This window comes from Sus scrofa, chromosome 8 (genome assembly GCF_054392235.1).
Source record: "Sus scrofa isolate SSC_HxYL_T2T_F1_AM1 chromosome 8, Sscrofa_HxYL_maternal_Yorkshire_Landrace_v2.0, whole genome shotgun sequence".
Lineage (NCBI taxonomy): Eukaryota > Metazoa > Chordata > Mammalia > Artiodactyla > Suidae > Sus > Sus scrofa.
Window position 1 is genome coordinate 2,297,124 of NC_139390.1, and position 17,539 is coordinate 2,314,662.

The 17,539-nt window shown below is 64.2% G+C and overlaps 1 long non-coding RNA gene across 1 annotated transcript; it reads left to right on the top strand.

Moving 5' to 3' along the window:
- The first annotated feature begins 13,723 nt into the window (after positions 1 to 13,723).
- LOC110262045 (uncharacterized) lies at positions 13,724 to 16,943 on the top strand. The gene is made up of 3 exons (XR_014813576.1): positions 13,724 to 13,983; positions 16,264 to 16,671; positions 16,799 to 16,943. It is a non-coding gene; the product is annotated as an uncharacterized LOC110262045 (long non-coding RNA).
- Positions 16,944 to 17,539: the final 596 nt, after the last annotated feature.

Here is a 17,539-nt window from a genome sequence, read left to right on the forward strand (position 1 = left end):
TTCCCTGTAATTATCCCATCGGTGGGTGAAAAGACACCTCAGCAAGGGGGCGCGATGTCGGGGCTGGGAGGTGGGCAGGGGGGGGCTTCCGTCCTCTCCCTCGGCTTCCTCCCCCCTCGGGGGCTCGCAGGCACCTGCAGGGTCCCCATTGTCCTGTTTTCCGGGGACGGTCCCTGCTTTAGTGCAGAAAGTCCCGTGTCCCAGGAACCCTGGTCCCAGGCGAACGGGGCAGATGGACGCCCTCTGCAAAGCCTCCCACGGTCTCCGGGCCTCCTGGGGACCCCCTGCCCGAGGTCGGCTCCTCCTGGGACCCCGCCCCCACCTCATGGGACCTGCTTTCCCTCCTCCGCCTCCTCCCTCGGGAAGCCCACCGGGATCCAGCCCCCAGTTCCATGCAGGCCTTCCCCACAGAGCTCCAGGCCAAACAGTCAGGCTGCCTGGACAGCATGTGAGTTACGCTCCCGGCCTTAGGGTCCCCCTGAAAAGCGGGATCCTATGACATCTACCCATGGGTGTTGCAAGGGCAGCAGCGAGGAATAAACCTAAGGTGCTGAGATCCGGTGCTTGTGTCCACCCAGGTGGCCACAGATACCCCCTCACCGTCTTGGCTGGGCCCCGGTCACTGAACTCTGTGACAGCCCCAGAATCCACGCAGATTGCCGAAGTCCGCGCTTTGCAGCCTGATGCTCGGGGAAATAAAGGCCACGTCCCGGAAGGACCCGGCCGGTCGGGCCCCAGCGGGACTGCAAGGCCACGCGCCCTCTGCCACCGGCCGCCCGCCTGCCCGTGGCCTCGTGGAGTTGTCCTGGATCAGCGTTCTGGGCAAACTAAGAACCCAGCACGATCCGGCATTTAAGCTCTCAGCACCTCTCCCAACCGAGCTCAGGAAAGAGGAGGCCGGGCAGCCGGAGAGGAGGCTCAGGTGGAGCCGGGGCGCTGCGCACGCGTTGGCTCGAAACGGGGAACTCGCTTTGGGGAAAGTGCTCTCTTCCCCGTTTCCCGACTGGACCTGCCTTGGTGGCCTGGTCACACTGTCTCTGCTCCCAGAGGGCAACCCCCAGCAGAGCGGTGAAGCCTCTTCTCTTGCTTCCGGGGGGCCTGGTGGAGAGCCCCCCCCCCTTGGGAGACTCTGTGGCAAGTTTTCGGGGCTAATGGGGTTCTCAGCTGGGGTGCGTTTCCCTTCCTCCTCTGCGTGGGGACCTTTGGCTGTGTCTGCTGACATTTCTGGTTGTCGCATCTCTGGAGGCGGGAAGGGGTTGTGTGCACATCCCTAGTTGGACAGGGCTCCCTTTGGCTACGTCCAGTCCGAGGCCAGAGGCAGGGAGCCCCCCGGGTCAGGAGGCAGGACCAGAAGGCGGGGGTGAGCGAGGACTCCCCACCCCCACACTCACTCTCAGCTCATCCCCAGCCATCCTCGCTCTTCCCGGATGCGCTGTTTGTGAATTCGCCTAATTGCTAAAGTGCATTTGCAGACAACAGCCCGGCTTCTTCATGGTCAGCAGCCCGACAAGTACAGAGCGGTCCGGGGACACAGCCCAGCCGATGGTGACCTAGGGACCCCTGCCTCTGCCAGCTCCTGCCGTAAACAAGCATCCCTTTCATGGCCAGCTTAGTGCCATGTTTTCTACCTTTTTGAGCTTTGGGTGGGTGAGTTGACCGTGGTGAGGGGCTGCCCAGTGTTCTGCGAGTGAGGGGCTGGGGTTGCGGGCCGGGAGTCACGTGCACAGGTGAGCTTGCCCCTGTCCAGTGCCCTGGATCAGCCATAGACGTGCACTGAGCAGTCGTGAGGCAGAAGCACGCCCAGAACAGGGTCCCCAGTCGATTGGCTGATGACAGCGTTGTGACCAGAGGCGGCAGGAATCTCACCCAATTGTCCCTGGACGCCGTAGTTCAGGGTTGGCGGCGACTTTATAAAACACAACTCCTGCCTCTCGCTGGGAACTGGGGTGCTGGGAGCAGGCCCCCCACCGGCCCCTCCACCCTCCCAGCCCAGCCCGGCCCCTCACCTCCGGCGCACAGCCCAGCCGGCTCTGCTTTCTCCTCCTGCCCCTCCTCGTCCCCCCTGCCACCTCACAGGCTGTTGGTCTCTTGTCTTAAAAACCCTCTTATCCCAGCGTGTAGATAACAGAACCGAAGACAGAGGTCCCCCCAGTTCATATCCTGAAGCCCTAGCCACCCCCTTAGCATCTCGGAAAGGGACAGTGTTGAGGGGGGGGTTAAAGAGGTGATTAAGGCAAAATGAGGTCATTGGGTGGGACCCTAATCCAAACCGACCAGTGTCCTTGTGAGAAAAGAGATCAGGACACAGACACACAGAGGGTCGACCCGGTGAGGACACAGGGAGGAGCCGGCCGTCCACCTGCCCTGGACAGAGGCCTAGAGAGGAACAGCCGTGCCCACCTGTCCAAGATCGTCCAGGCGCCAGGACTGGGAAGGAGTTAAATTATCCTAAGTGCCCTGATCGGTTCTTACAGCAGCCTCAGCAAACGAATTCAGCAGCCCTGAAACGGGTGTCTGCACACCCAGGATGCAGCAACATTGCTCTCAACGGCCAAACAGTGAAACAAAAACAACCCACCTGGGCTTCCGTGGACGGAAGGAGAAGTACGGCCTGGCACACCTGTGCAGGTGCCGTGGAGACCATTCGGCCAGCAAAGGAAGAGAGAGCTGACCCTCGCTGCAGCGTGGACCTCAGCAACACGATGCTCGGCCAGCAGACACAAAGGCCATGCCCTCTGATTCCACTTATGGAGCAGAGACAGCGGGACTGGTGGTGCCAGGGGCTGGGGGACAGGGGGCGCGGGTGTACCTGCTGTGGGGGGGTGAGAATGTTCTGGAACTAGAGGTGGGGGCAGCACTACACTGTGGTTGTCCAAAACGCCCCTGGATTGATGTCCTCCTCCCCTGGCCCCCGTGGCCGCCATGCCGTCCACTCCCCGTGCTCGCAAGGGCCCTTCTAGACCCCGTTCCTCAGCCCCTCCTCCCCCACCTGCTCCAGGCAGGGTCTCCTCTCTCTGCTGCCCCTGAGCCACCCCGACCATGTCCCCAGGGACCCCCATGGCTTCACCCAGTGGCCACTTCTGGGTCTCCCCCACCTGCCGGCAGAGGCTCCCATCTGGTCCTCGGCAAAGGCCCCCGTGTGCGCCGAGCTGGGCTGGGCAGCCCCACGTCCTGCCCCTGAGCCCGGCATGACTTTTTCCTGCGTCTTTTTCTTCACTCCAAAGCCCATGGGATCTGACCTTGTACCTCGACCCAGATGGACAGAGCAGCGCAGGGGCTGGTGGGGGCCACGCGACAGGAGGAAAAGGCAGGTGCACACCTGAGGGGCCCTCCGCTCCACTCCAGCTCTGGCGGCCCCCCGGAGAGTCAGGACGCCGGTCCAGGGGCCGTGTCTCCTGCTGGGCCCTGGACCTTCCGGTCAAGGGAGGAGGTTTGATGGGGGGAGCTGAGCTAGTCTGGAGAGGCCGGTGGACCCCGACTCCAGCCCCTGAATCAGTGCCATCCCTGCTCTTTGAGCACAGGGACCCTGCCATCCAGGGTGACCTGCCGGGTGGGGGGTGGGGGATGGAGATTGGAGTCCTGGCCCACCCAGCTCTACCAGCCCACCTCCGGGCCGCTTCTGACAATGCTGCCTCTGGTCCTGGCAGGAGGCAGCAGGTGACCCCGGGCAGGGGCTGCTCCCCATGCGGGACCCCTGGGCCCCATCCAGGGGCTGAGTCACCGCGATCTCCTGTCCCTTGGGCCCTGGGCTGCCGCCGGCCCGGCGGCCACGATGGATGGGAAGAAAGATAATGCTTTGGAAAATGATTTTTTTCTTTCTTCTTCTTCTTTTTTTTTTCCCCTCAAAGAAATGGAAGAAACCTGTGCGGTTTGCAAATCTGCTGACCCAGCAGGAGGCGTAAATTGAACCACCCGGTGTCAGGAAGAGGCCTGAGCCAGGGATGGAAACTCCCCGGAGGCGGATTCCAGCCTGTTTGGGGAGAAAGCGGGGCACGTGGGAACCATCCCGGGGCAGCGCCGGCTGGGGGGGCGGTGGGCACAGGCACAGGGTCCGGGTGGAGGCGCGTTCCCATTCCGAGGAGGGCGGCGCTGGGTCTCGTCTCCGGGTGCAGTGAGCTGGCTTTCTGGGTCCTGCCACCCACAATGGGCTCAGGCCCGCCCCGGGCACATGGAGGCTCCCGCCTGCCTGGGGTGCGGTGAACATGGTCCAAGAACCAGGGTGTCCGTGCCACGAAGGGTGTGACACATTCCAGCCTGGGTGGCACCCCTGTCCCTGTGTGGGGACACGACCCCCAGCATTCATGGGGACTGGGGACCTCACGCTCATCCTTCCTGCCTCTATTTCTGGGGGCATCTTTCTCGCCTCCTGAGCGTGGCTCATCCCCTGGCCTCTGTGCTGCTGTGGGGTCTCCCATCCCTGCCTCTCCGACCCCCCTCTGTCTCCTTCCCAGCTCCTCCTCCTCTGCCCACCCTGTCCCTGGGGTACCTCTGGCCTCCTTTCGCCATCTCCCTGGACACGCCAAGGACCTGCCCCTCCGCCCCCAGCGCCGACTGCGGCCTGGAGCCTTGGATCCAGCACCTGCCTCTGGGATGTTCCCCGGAGGCCCAGCTGAGACCCGGACCTGCCCCCCCGTCCTCCTCACTCTTCACGCAGCCGGGGGTCCAAAGGCTGCAGGACCCAAGCTCTGGAACCTTCCCACGGTGTGGTTGGAAGAGGCCAGGCGGAGGAGGGAGGCGTGGCGTGGCCGTTGGCGGGTTCCTGGGGTGATTCAGGGCCGTGGGCTCAGCAGGTTACTGGGGCGATTCAGGGCAGAGAGCCAGGGCAGGGCAAGCCTGCGGCTGAGAGGTGAGAACGTCGGGTGTTGCGGGTCCAGGCCTGACGGGGGCAGTTCTAGCGCACTGTGAGCTGTGAGCAGCCCGAGCTGAGATGTCGCGAGCCCAGGGGAGGGGGCACTTACCACAGAGGCGCTGTTCTTAACATCAATGTTATTTTCTCAGAGCCTGCTGAGCGGGGCCCTTTGCCCCGGGGGCCCTGGCTCTGAGTTCGGGCTCCACCTCCCAGCCCCCTTCCACCACCCACGTGGCTGGCTGAGCGCCCATCCACCTGCCCTGTGCCGCGGGCGGGGGGCTTTCAGGTGAGGCGGCAGGCCCTCGGGAATCCGGGGTGCCCCCACCCTCCTCTCCCTCATCTTCAAATAGAGCCCGATCCCAGGGGGCAGGGGGCTGGGGGCAGGGGGCAGGGGGCAGGGGGCAGGGGGCAGGGGGCTGGGGGCTGGGGGCTGGGGGTGGCTAGCTCCTGCCCAGAGCTCATCGCTTCCCCGGTTGTTGCCGTGGAGAAAGTGGGAGAAGGCCGAGCTGGGGTGGCCCCCTGCCAGGACCAGACAGGCCCTAGGACGAGTCTGTCCCCCTCCCGGGACTCAGGTTTCCCTCCTTTAAAATGGGAATTATGACATCTGGTGTCTACACGGTCAGGGGGACAGTGGACCAAGCCACACCAAAGGCGCTGAAGTTCCTAGGCCTCCTCTTGGGAGGGACACCTGCCAGCCCCTCCTGGGCACAGCCCCACCCCCACCATTCCTCCGGGGTCCTGGGATTGGCCCAGCCGCCATCCTTTGCTGTCCCTGCTCCCCGCATCCTGCGGAGACCCAGTTCATGATGCTGCGGGTGCTGCCCTGGAGCCTCTGGCCCAGGGTCTCGAACCCAGGCCCCAGCGGAGCTTTCTATGTGCTCTGGAGGGAGGGGCGAAGAAGTGGGAGCCACGGCCTTGACTCTGGTGGAGGGAACCTCGTCTGGCTGGTGGCAGCCCTCTGGCTGGCCTGCCTCCTCCCCACCAGCTGACCACACTGCCATCTAGGAGGCCCGGCTGTGCCCCAACAATGCTGCTTTGTGCCAAGAGGGACCCAGAGCCTTGTAAAGGAGGAGCCCCTGCCACCATCTCCCCAGTTTTGGAGGCACTTCGGGGGAGCAGGAGGTGAGAGGGGGCTTGTATTGACGAGGGTTCTAGGACAGGAAGGGCAGCCGAGCCCTGCTGGGGTGGGCAGGGGTGGGGGCTGAAGCCTGTGCACCCCACCCCCAGCACCGCAGTGAGTCCCTGGCAGTTGGGAAGGAGCAGACCTGCCGTCCCTAAGAGCAGCTGGAGTCCTGTTTCAAGGACCGGAGGAGGCCGAGTCTCCCCCTGATGGTGCAATGGCCCCTCTGGGGGAAGAGGCCCGGGTGCACCTCTAGCCCCTTTACTTTTCTTTGTGGGGGCCACCTGGGGCATATGGAAGTTTCCAGGCTAGGGGTCCTGTGCGACGCCACAGCCACGGCCACGCTGGATCCGAGCTGCCTCTGCAGCCTCGACTGCAGCTCACGGCAACCCCGGATCCTTCACCCACTGAGCAAAGCCGGGGGTTGGACCCGATTCCTCATGGATACTAGCTGTTGGCTCAACATGCTGAGCCACATCGGGAACTCCAGCCCCAGCCATCTTGACCTGAATTTCATTTAACCAAGCCCCCAGCCCAGGGCTTGCGTAACTATTATTTCCTAACCTAATTACGGAACTTTGTGCCAGTTCCCAGGATTCTTGAGGGCTGTCTGCAGCCCCTGCTTCCTGTGAATGCAGGAGAATGAGCCGGCCAAGAGACCCAGGGAATTGCTCAGAAGTCAGTCTGGCCTGTTTTAAATCTTTGGGTCTGCTGCTTCCCAACTGTGTGACCTTGGGGGTGTGGCTTTACCTCTCTGAGTCTCATTTCATGGACTGGAAAATGGAGTTGATAACAGCACCTACCCCACAGGATGTAGCAGACTGGGTGAGGGACAGGGTATGTCTGGTGCCCTCCTGGCATCGGTGGGTGGGGGAAAGGCTCCCTGGAGGGGGGCCTCCCTCCTTTCCTCCTCCCCCCTCCCCTCGCTCCCCCTCCCGCAGCCCCTGCCCCACCGTGGCTGGCGAAGGCAGCACAGGGCCGCCCTCCCAGAGCCCTGGCAGGTGGGCAAGACCTTGGACTCTTACGTTTTCGTGTGAATGTCTTCAGTGTGGACTTAAACAATTCGGATAACCCTGCGGATGAGTTTTGGAAATGAGTCTGGCAGCAGAAGAGGCAAAGGCAGCGAGCCGCCGGCCCAGGGACCCGTTTCCCGGAGGAAACAAGGCAGCGTGGGGATGATTTTCTTCCTTATTTACAGAGCAAACCTCCGCGCCCAGGAAGCCCTGCACAGCGGTGGCCCTGGTGCAAGGGGAGAACGGAGGCCCTGAGCGCCTGCCGGCTCCCCTGGGGACCGTGGAGGGTCTGGGGGCCGTGGGCCCTCCTGCTCCCCTGTCCTCTGGCCTCAGCATCAGGGCGTCACCCGCACTGTGGCGCTGCCTTCCTGCCAGTGGGTCCGTTGCGTCCTGGGGGGCCTATGGCCGGACCCCTTCAGGCCCCCGATGGCACGCAGCAGGGGCCAGGACACTGGGGGCCTCACCCCTTGCCTCCCCCATGGGACCGTGTGTGGGGCCCTGACAGCCCCACCCGGAGACGTGAGGCTGCCCTGCGCCAGGTGTGTCTCCCACAGGTGCTGCCAGGCCCCCAGGGTCTGCATAGGTGTACACAGGGTTCCACGGCCAACCCCCGTGGGGCCTGCCCCGTGCCGGACGCTGTTCTAGACGTTTCCATGTGTATTAGCTCACTCACTCCTCGGAGAGTCGAACAGATGGGACCCCGATGACCCCGTTTTATAGGCGAGGAGCTCGAGGTGTGGAAGCGAGGCCCAAGGGAGGGACAGGAGCCCCGGGGCCCTGAGCCGGGAGGCGGAGCCCCCTGCAGCATCTCTGTGAGTCTGTCCTCTGCCAGCCAGGCTGGCGAGAGCAGGGACCTGGCGGGGGCGGGGGGGGGTCCCTGCTCTCCCAGCCCCCCTCCTCATCCAGGCTCGGTGGCCCCACCCCCAGGGATCTGCCCGGTGGCAGGGATGTCACCCCCTGTCCCCCCCGCTCCTGGCCTTTCACCCAGAGACATGACTAGCTGTCATCCTGCAGGGCCCGTGTGCTCTCCTGCGTCCAAGGTCTTTCCTGTCCGTGATCACTCACCTGCTGCAGTGGGTTGGATGGGGACCCCCAGGGTGGGGCCACGTCCTGAGCCCCGGCGCCTTAAATGTGGCCTCATTTGAATAGAGGGTCCTGGTTACAGATCCCAAGACGAGATCGTGCCCCTCACCTGGTGCCCCTAAATCCAAGGACAGATGTCCCATCGGAGACACACGGCGGGAAGGTGGAGGAGGCCACGTGATGGCGGAGCAGAGGCTGGGGCCACGGGGCCACACGCCCCAGAAACCTGGACACCCCGGAGCCGGAGGGTCCGCCCCTAGAGCTTCTAGAAGGGGCGTGACGCCTGGATTTGGGGCTTTCGTTCCCAGAAATGTGAGAAAATAATTTGTCGTTATAAGCCAACACCTTGTCGTATGTGACGGCAGCTGGGGACCCTCGTACACCCTGTACGGGGCTCTGTGGTGCCCCCCCCCCCTTGCAGAGCGGAGAGGTGACGTTACTTTGGTGGAGACATTTTTGTGAGTGGCCCCCAGCTGCTCCCAGGGGAAAGGCTGCCGCGGAGAAGCCTGCGTGGGTCAGAGAGGGTGACCCCTGTTCCCGGCCACACCCACCCACCGTCCCAGCCGCTGGGGCTGTGCACGGCCTTAGCTCAGAAACGGAGCATGTCTTGCAGGCGCCAAGGCTGGTGCCCTGTGCAGGTGGTCCCCTGAGGGAGAGCTGAGTGTCCCCTCCATCACTGCCTGTGAGCATGGACCCGCTGTGTGCCCAGCTTGAGAGGCACCCAGGGGCTTCGGGCCCACGCCCAGTCCAGAGCGGGTGCCCAGGGGACAGAGCCCACTCAGGGACCAGCCCCATAACACCAGGAAGCACAGGCCGAGGAGGCCTCCCACCCAGATTCTGGGACCTTCTGGCTCCCAGGGGGCCTGTGGGAATCCTGTCCCTCCTCTGAGGAGCCCAGCTGCCCCCGATGCCCGGTGGGGCCCCTTCCCCCGCCTCAGGGCCTGCGTGGTCCTTGGGGAGCTCGCAGAGGCTGGGGTTTCCATGGCCACCAGCCTCTCCTCTGCCCAGGATCTGCTTATTCCTTATTCAGCACCCAGTGGCCCCCACTGGGGGAGGCTCCGTTTCCTGCCACACTGAGGTGGTGGGGGAGGTCACGGGGCACCGGGTCCCCTTCCAACTGAGCTCCCACTGGCAAAATGCGAGCAGGAGGCACGGGGAAGGCTCCGGTCCTCCCCACTGGTGGGACTTGAGGCTGGAGTTGGCAGCTGGGATATTGGGGTGAATGAGGACCACGACGGCAGCCCCACGCCCAGGTGGACACTGGGGGACCTGAGGCTTGCAGAGGGCTGTGTCTGGGGTCGCACGTGGGGTCTGGCCGGCCCGCCCAGCGTCTGCTCGGCATCTGTGGCTGGGTGCCCCAGTGCAGGGGGCGCTGGGGCGAAGCTTCCCGACCTTCCCAGCGCTGCGCGGCATTGCTCTGCATCTGGGGCTCCCGTCGGGGTCTGGCCTCAGCTGTGGCCCCTTCTCCAGCCCCCCTGCTGCCCCAACAGTCCCGTCATGTGTTGGAGCCTGCTTCAGGGCGAGCTGACACTTTGCGAGAAGAATTAAGAAGACGAATGTTGGCGAAACGCTTGGCCGTGGAAACGGCCATCTTCCCGCAAGTGCTGCCGTGCGGGGCCCGGGGGGAGTGCAGTTGGCCTGCGGGAGGCCGTGTCCCCCAGCGAGCTCTGGGCCCTGCGGAGAGCCAGGCCCTCCCCTGGATCAGGCACAGGCCTGAGCCCGTCGGGCCTGCACACCGTTGGGGATGGAGAGGAAGAGGCCGGAACAGAGACCGCAGCCAGGAGCAGGGCAACGGCTGTCCTCGCCATCTGCCGCTCGCGCGCTTTCGTAATAAATTCATTTGTCGGATCACGGTTGGCTCCTCCTCCACCTCCCCAGGTCGGCTCCCTGGGGCGGGGACCTGTCAGGCCAGCTTGTTCCCATCTTCCCAAGACCTGGCCAGGCCCTGGGCCATGGCAGAGACTCGAGATCTGTTCAACAAATGGACGGATAGGTGGGTGGACGGTGGGACGGATACTGGAGAGGCGGCGGCTGGGCAGTGGGGGCGCTGATGCTGGCCGGCTGGTGGCCGGCCGGGCAGTGGGGGGGCGGCGGTAGATGGCTGGGTGGGCGGATGATGGGCCGATGAAGGTGAGCGGACGAGGGGGTGGCTGGATTAACGGTAGAGGGGTGAGTGGATGAGCAGGGACGGGGGGAGTGGACGGGCGGCGGTCCTGCTCACCCAAGTGCCCTGACGTCGGACCGTTCCTTCCCCGGCCTTGCCCAGCTGGAGCAGGTGGGGGCTTGGCTTGGTCACCCACTGCCCGCGGTGTGTGAAGGGACGTACTGCCTGGCTGACCCCTGGCTTGCTCTGAGCAGCGAGGCTGCTGCTTTCAGGGATGCCCCAGAACGTACCCACTCCTCATGGGGTTCTGGCATCACCAGGAGAGCGCCGATGCCAAGGGCAGACCTCTGGCCAGTGTCTGAGGCCCCAGCCATGCCTGACTTGCTGGCACACCCTTCCCAGTCCCTGGCGCGCTTTGGGCTGGAGTGCTCACAGTTCCGCCTGGAAGCCATCAAGCCCTGGGCTTTGGGCATCCCTCCCCACCCTCACCCCAAACCTGGGCGGAGGGGAGAGGGGGGAGGGATGAGAGCTGGCCCACACCGGAACAGAGGAGGCTGCGTGGGGGTGCACTCAGCCTGCTGCCCCTCCCTCACTCCCAGTGCTCCATCCCAGCTTGACCATCTGGGCTGCCCAGCAGACGCCTGCACAGAAACGCAGAAGGCCCTCCCGGAGGGGAGATGAAGTCTTTTTTTCCCCAACTGTCCCCACACAGGGCAGAAAGCAACCCCTAGGGACAGAGGAGGAAACTGAGGCCAGGCCCAGAGCGCCAGGCTCCAGGCTGCAGCAGCCCCGGCAGCTGGTCCTGGAACGTGGGGCCCCTGACCCCAAGCCTGCTGTGGTCTCTGCCCGACCGCGGTGGTCTGTCTCACGCGTCGGCTCGGCCAGGCCATCGTCCCCACTGGTGCCATTACCCCTGCTGTGGTTGCGGGAGGGTCTTTTGTGCACACCTCACTTCCATGAGACTCAAGAGATCAGACGGGCCCTCCACGCTGGGGAGGGCCGGCCGCTTTACTCAGTCCGCTGGTCCCCGTGCTCATCTCAGCCAGAAACCCCCTCCAGACACACGCAGTCTTGTCGACCCCACATCTGGGCCCCCGTCTGATGGGCACAGAGCACGAACCACACACTTCCCAGGATGGGTTGAGAGCCTCTGCCCCGGTTTGGGGCTTCACTCTCTTGTCGCCCCCACGAGTCTCTTCACCTCGCTGCACAGAGAGGAAGGGCTGTGTGTCCTCTCTGGGGAGACGGCAGCCGCTGCTCTGATGGTGAAGAGATGCTGAAGCTCAGAGAGGGCAGGTGCTCCCGCAGGATCACACAGCAGGTCCTGACGGTGCTGGGCTCCCACTCATCCGCTGGGCTGGGCCAGTCCCTAGCCCACAGCCTCGCTCCTGGTCTCTGCGGCCTCAGCGTGGGGTGGCTGCATTGTCATCACCGGGGCCACAGGTCTTGACCTCAGCAGCATCACACTCAGCACCTGGAGAAGCGTTTTCTTGTATCTTCTCAGCTGCCTCTCCCAACAGCCCGTGGGCAGGGACGGTCTCATTTCGCAGTTGGGGAGATTGAGCTGCAGAGAGTGGCTGGGTTCACCCAGGGTCCCAGCAACCCATGGGTTCTGACCCAGCCTCGATGGAGTCAGAATCAGTCACATTTTCTGCCTCCCCCCTGGGGGGGCCTCTGATCAGCCTCTTCCCCCTCCACCCCTGTTCCTGTGGGAAGGAAGGGGGTCTGGGCTCCTCCACTCAAACGGCCTGTGTGTGTGTGTGTGTGTGTGCGCGTGTGCACACCTGCGTGATCGGGAACTACTCTTTGAGCTGCGAGCCCACCCTGAATCCATAGTTGGTTATTTTGACCCAAACCTGAACTCCACACCTGAACTCCATGCCACGGTTCACTGGCCTTGGTTTACAAAAAAAATTTCCTGACTGAACAAAAACAAGCCGAGAACAAACTTGAAAGGACAGAGAAAAGGCTCAGGGCAGCCTGGGCCGGCACAGGGCCGCTGGAAAATCAGAAGCAGATGGTCCGAGTGTTCGGAGCTGCACACGGGACGCAGATGGAGCTGGACGCAGTCTGGGAGGCGGGGCTGCCGCGGACCTGCACCTGCACCTGTCTCCTCCTCCCTTGGGGTCCCCCTCTCTGGGGGTCGAGGGCCTCTCAGCTGCGGAACCTGGGTCCTGGACCATTTGGAGAAGCCAGAGCCAGGAAGCTGGGCTCCCCGGGAGCTGACTCACCCCTCTGACCACCAGCAGCCCTGAGAGGTGGGGTCCTGTCCTCCTGCTCCCAGAGGCTGCCGCTCAGGAGAGGAAGCAGCTGCCACCGTGAACTTGTAAATGGCAGGGCTGGGATTAGACGTAGGATGGCCAACCCCGAGGCCGAGCCAGTTCCCGGCTCCCACGAGGCCCCGAGTCGGCCGCCCCCACTGCTCGGGCCCCCTGGACGCCCACAAGTCCTGGGCTGCCAGGGTCCCTCCTGTTGCCCCGACTGGGACCCCTCCCCATCTTCCCTTCTCCGTTGGCCTCCTAGAAGACAGAGTCTGAGCAGGGTGGGCCCTACGTCCAATGACCGGTGTCCTCCTGAGACGTGGAGGGGACACAGAGCGAGGCGGCCACGGGGCCACTTAGGAGAGATCAGAGCCATGCGGCCACGAGCCAGGAAGCAGCAGGGATGCCGGCAGCCCCCAGAAGCTGGAAGAGACAAGGAAGGACCCTCCCCTAGAGCCCAAGGAGCCAGCCCTGCCGACACCTTGATTCTGAACTTGGAGCCTCCGGCCTGCGAGACGGTCGCTGTCTTGTTGGGAGCAGCCCAGGCAGAGAGGCTAACGCCAGGGCTCACCGCTCACCGCCACTCAACCCGGCTGCCCCCGGGGCATGCCTTGCTGGAAGGCAGTCCTGGCTGGGTGGCCCTCTGGGGGCTGGGTCCAGGCCGCCAAGCCCAGCAGCCCTGGTAGCACAGGCAAAACTAGGAAGAACCTCGCCTCATTCATTCCCTTGCGCCTCGGGGAGCCTTGCAAACAGGGCTCAAGTTATTATTGAGATGGTTGCTTCTTGTGACTTTAACAATTCAAAGCCCAGGGAAGCTTCCTTTCCTGCAAAATGTGTGCCCATCGGTCCCTTGCAGTGCGGCTGGGCAGCCAAGGTGGGGGCGGGGGAGGCACCAGGCAATGTGCGTGGCACCTGAGCCCCCAGGCCGACCCTCTGCACCCCCTGGGGTCCTCCCCTCAGCCCCTGTGGTGGGGGCAGGGCAAGGAGTGCGGCTGAGTGAACGAGTGAATGACTGACAGCCCAGAGGCCACGCCCTGGGCCCTGCAGGCAGCCTGGCCTCAGATTTAACTGACGGCGGCACCAAAACGAAAGGGTTTAACTCAGGAAATTACAGGCTCTGAAGCACATGGATCACAGGCCCCTGGTGACAGAGCTGAGGTCCTGCACCCAGGCCTCACCTCCCCTGCTGCACTGCACAGCCCCGTGGGGGCCCGGGGAGGGCTGCCCCCGCCTTCCGGCTGGGCCCCAGGGCACCATGCCCAAGCCCTGCCCTGGCCCCGCCCTGCCCTGAGTGAGGCCACCAGCATACGGGAGGAGGGCTGGCCCCAGCGAGCTGACCGAGGGGCTCCAGGGTGCTTCAGGCGGTGTGGACCCCAAATGGTGGGTTAGGGCGTCTTTGCAGGGCTGCCTCCTCTCCCCCGGCCTCGCCCAAATTCTCAGCCGCTGGCCTGCAGGCGCCTCTTCCACCTCCCGAGGGCTGGAGGCCTGGATGAAGGCCGGGCGCCCAGCTCTGCCCTCGTCACCCCACCTCCAGGGAGGAAATGTGGTTCCAGGTCGGTGGGGGCCGGGACTGTCGGGAGGGCCGGAGGGAGCCAGTGCCCACGACTGGGGCTGCAGCCTGGGCCCCCACGACGGGGCTGGGGGGGGGCGGGGGCTGGCGACCGGCTCGTGGGGCCCTGTGACAGGTCCCCATGTGAACACAGGCCGGCGCAGAGTGAGGGCCACACAGGGAGCCACTGGGCCCCGCTGCCTGCCTGGGGTTCCCCGCACGCAGGGGGAGAGTGAGGTCGCGGCCACTGAGGCGTCTGCGCCCCGGCTTTGGGATCAGCCTGAACTGGTGGGAGCGGCCTTAGCCTCAGAGCTCAGGGAGCGGAATTTTCCAGCATCTCCGTGGAGTCCGCCCTCCATGGGCTGCTCAGGCATGTTTACTGTCGCTTCCTCTCTCCCGGCAGGGCCTCCAGGGACCCTCCTGGGCTCCCATTCCAGGCACGGGGTCTGCGGACCCCGGGGTGGCACGCGGTGGCGCGCATGGACGGGGCCTCCAAGCTCTGATCCCAGCCAAGCCTGGCCTCTGCTGGCCCAGCTCCCCCAAGCTGTTGTCATGGGGACATGGGAGGGAGCGGCCGTGGGTGTGTCCCCAACCTCAGAGGAGCACCTGCTGGGCCCCCAGCCTGGGCCTTGGGGCTTTGCAGGGAGGGCAGTGGTGGGGCTGTTCCCACTGCTGCTTCAACTGATACTTCTGCTGAGTGCCTACTGTGTGTGAGGGAGCCTGACCCAGGGACCAGGCTGAGGGGTCACTGTTCTCAACAAGGGAGCCCCGCGGGCCCACCCAAGGCCGCTTCGAAACTCTGTCTTGAAGGCACTTGACCTTTGACCTCTAAGGAGGGGGAGGGGCTACGGGGGAGGAGGGGCACACACGGCAGCTTAGAGCGTCCCCTGATCCACGGTGACGCTGCAAATGGATGTCATTACCCCAGATCCCTGAGACCACTCCAGGCCCCCGGATCGGAGTTGCTGGAGCTGGGCCTGGGAACCTGCATTTCAGTAAACCATGCAGGTTCTCACTGGCGTGACTGCAAGAACTAGACTGTCACAGAAGCTCACCCTGCCTTCTGAGCCCTGCCCGCCCTGCCGCAGTGTTCCCAAGTGGCCTGAGCTCGCACGGAGCCTCAGGTGTGCCCGCTGCTCACCAGCACCCCCACCCCTGGCACCTGTTAACATCGGAGGCCTGGGGAGGGCCTGGCACACGGGCACCATGCCTTCTCCCTCTTCTGCGCCACATGCAACAGCCCCAAGGGGGTGGCCCGAGTGCCCAGAGCAGACCTGCCAGCTCGGTTTTCTGTGACCTGGAGCATGTGCCTGGGAGTCCCCTCTGCATGTGGAGTCAGTCAGCGTCCTGTCCTCTGTGAAAGGTGACGCTCAGAAGGGCCCCGTGCTCAGGGCCAGCCTCTGCCGCTCAGGAGACACTGCCCGGGGGCGCTGGCCTTGGACGAGGCAGCCCCGCCCTCCACTCTGGGCCCCTTCTTGGACTGGGGTCAGCAGCCCCCCGACCGTGGGCAGTGGCAGGGCCCCACCCTTTCCGCGTGGCGCCTCTTGAGGATGTGGCGATGCAGCCGGCGGAGGGGAGGGTCCAGCCAGGTGCTGGCCACAGTCCCCGAGACCCAGGCATCTTCCTCCTTCCCCCAGACCTTAAACTCACTCTCCAGGGAGGCCTCACGGTCTGGGGCTCCGCGGGGACTCCTGACTCAGCCTGGGGGTTCGGGGGCCCTTGGGAGGTGATGTGACATCAGGTTGCCTGCTTCCACAGCCCAGGAGGAGCCCCGCTGCTGGGGAGGGATCTGCCGGGGAGGGTTCTGCCGGGGCTGGGCCCTCTGATTACACAGCCGGGGAGTCTGGGCGACCCACTCAGAGAGCTGGTGGCACAGCTGAGGCCACTGGGGTAGGGTGGCTGCCTGGCCTGGGCCGCATAGGAGCTCAGGGCTCAGAAGAGCACCAGCAGAGGCCGGGGTGCCCAGTGGCCACTGGCTGACGGTTGGGCAGGACCGTTTCCACCCTCTGCACGTGACTAGCTGAGGGCCTTGGGGACCCCTGAGTCAGCGTTTCTCCCTCTTCAGGGCAGGCACCAGGAAACATTTCTGAAAGTCTGTTTTTACAGCAATTTACACAATTGCTTTCTAGTCCCAAATTTGGGGAGGATGCCACAGGCGTTGAGTGAGGTTGCGGCCTCGTCAAGGGAGTCAGTTAAGCAAATTATCTGCAAATCTGGGTCCCTCTGTTCCCGTCAGGTGGCCTCAGATGTCCCATCAATACTTTGGCCTCCTTTCCACCTGCAGGCCCTCGCCGGCCTCCGTCTTCCCACCTGGACGGCAACTCTGATCGGGCTGTTTGCACCTGCGAAAGGCCTCCCCGGAGACCAGCCCCTGGTCTGGCAGGGCCCCCGGCCTCCTTCCCACTGAAGTCGGCGTGGAGGTCGCTGGCCTCCAACGATGAGCCCGCCCGAGCTTGGGGGGTCTGGGGAGGACCCGGCGCTTGGACCCCGTCTTCCAACAGAAGCCAGGGGACCGAGGAACCCGAAGCTCCTGCCCAACGGCTCAGTCGGCACGTCCCCGCCCTTCGAGATCCAGCGTTTCCTTTTGTCGCCTCGTCATGTGACGAATGTCATTCGAAACGCCCGTCAGTCCTCAGCGTTTATCGCAAAAGCCACCCCCGCCTGGATTCCCACCCCCGCCCCGGAAGCGAAGGTTGGCCGCGTTCAGCTTTTCGCCTGTCTTGGCCTTGCTTTGGTTTTGCGGGTTTGGCACTTGGCTCCCCGTTTCCAAAGGACCTGCCGTTGTGCTGTGCCCCTCATCTCGTCATCCTTCCCTCCAGGTGGCAGAGACGCATCGAGCGCGCCCAGCGCCCCGTCCCCCATAGAGGGAAGCCCCACTTTCCATTCAACCTGACCCAACGTTCATCCATTAGTTAACGTATGGACTAAAAGTTCTGAATGAGGCTCACAGGTACATCAGCTCCCCGCTGTGTCTCCGTCCTACTCTCTCCTCACCCCCAGGGCAGCCCCCGGGGTACGTTCTCCAGTCTCTTGTGTCTCCACCACCAGTTCCTCCCTGAGCTTTTCCGCAAAGCTGGGAGAACCCACCCTCCTGTTTTTCATGGCGGGGGCGGGGGGGGGGGGGGCGGCTGGTCCAGCCCAGTTTTCTCTCTGGATACATCCATCTGGACGGCGTTGTCTCACCCCTGCTCGCGGGGCTCCGTCTTCCCCTTTGATGGCCCCGATCCTGGTCCCACATCTTCCGGCTTGTGGTTTTGAAACTGACAGCACTAAGGACTCAAACCCAGCCTAAACCCTGTTCGGGAGTTGAACCCACGGTTGTTAACATAGAATCCCTCACCCGGTGTCCGGACTTACGGAGGGTCAGCTTCTTTGTGTCCCAGCACAGAAGGAAATCAAGTGATAAGCAAGAAATAGATTTATGAAGACAGGACGCTCGTGAGAGACGCCAGCGGGCAGGCAGGGGGCCTCTGCCCCGAGGGTCGGGTGGGCTCTGTTTCTAATCCACCCGGAGTGGGGCTGGGGAAGGACCCCCGCTTCCTCCTTCGTCAAAGTGCTTT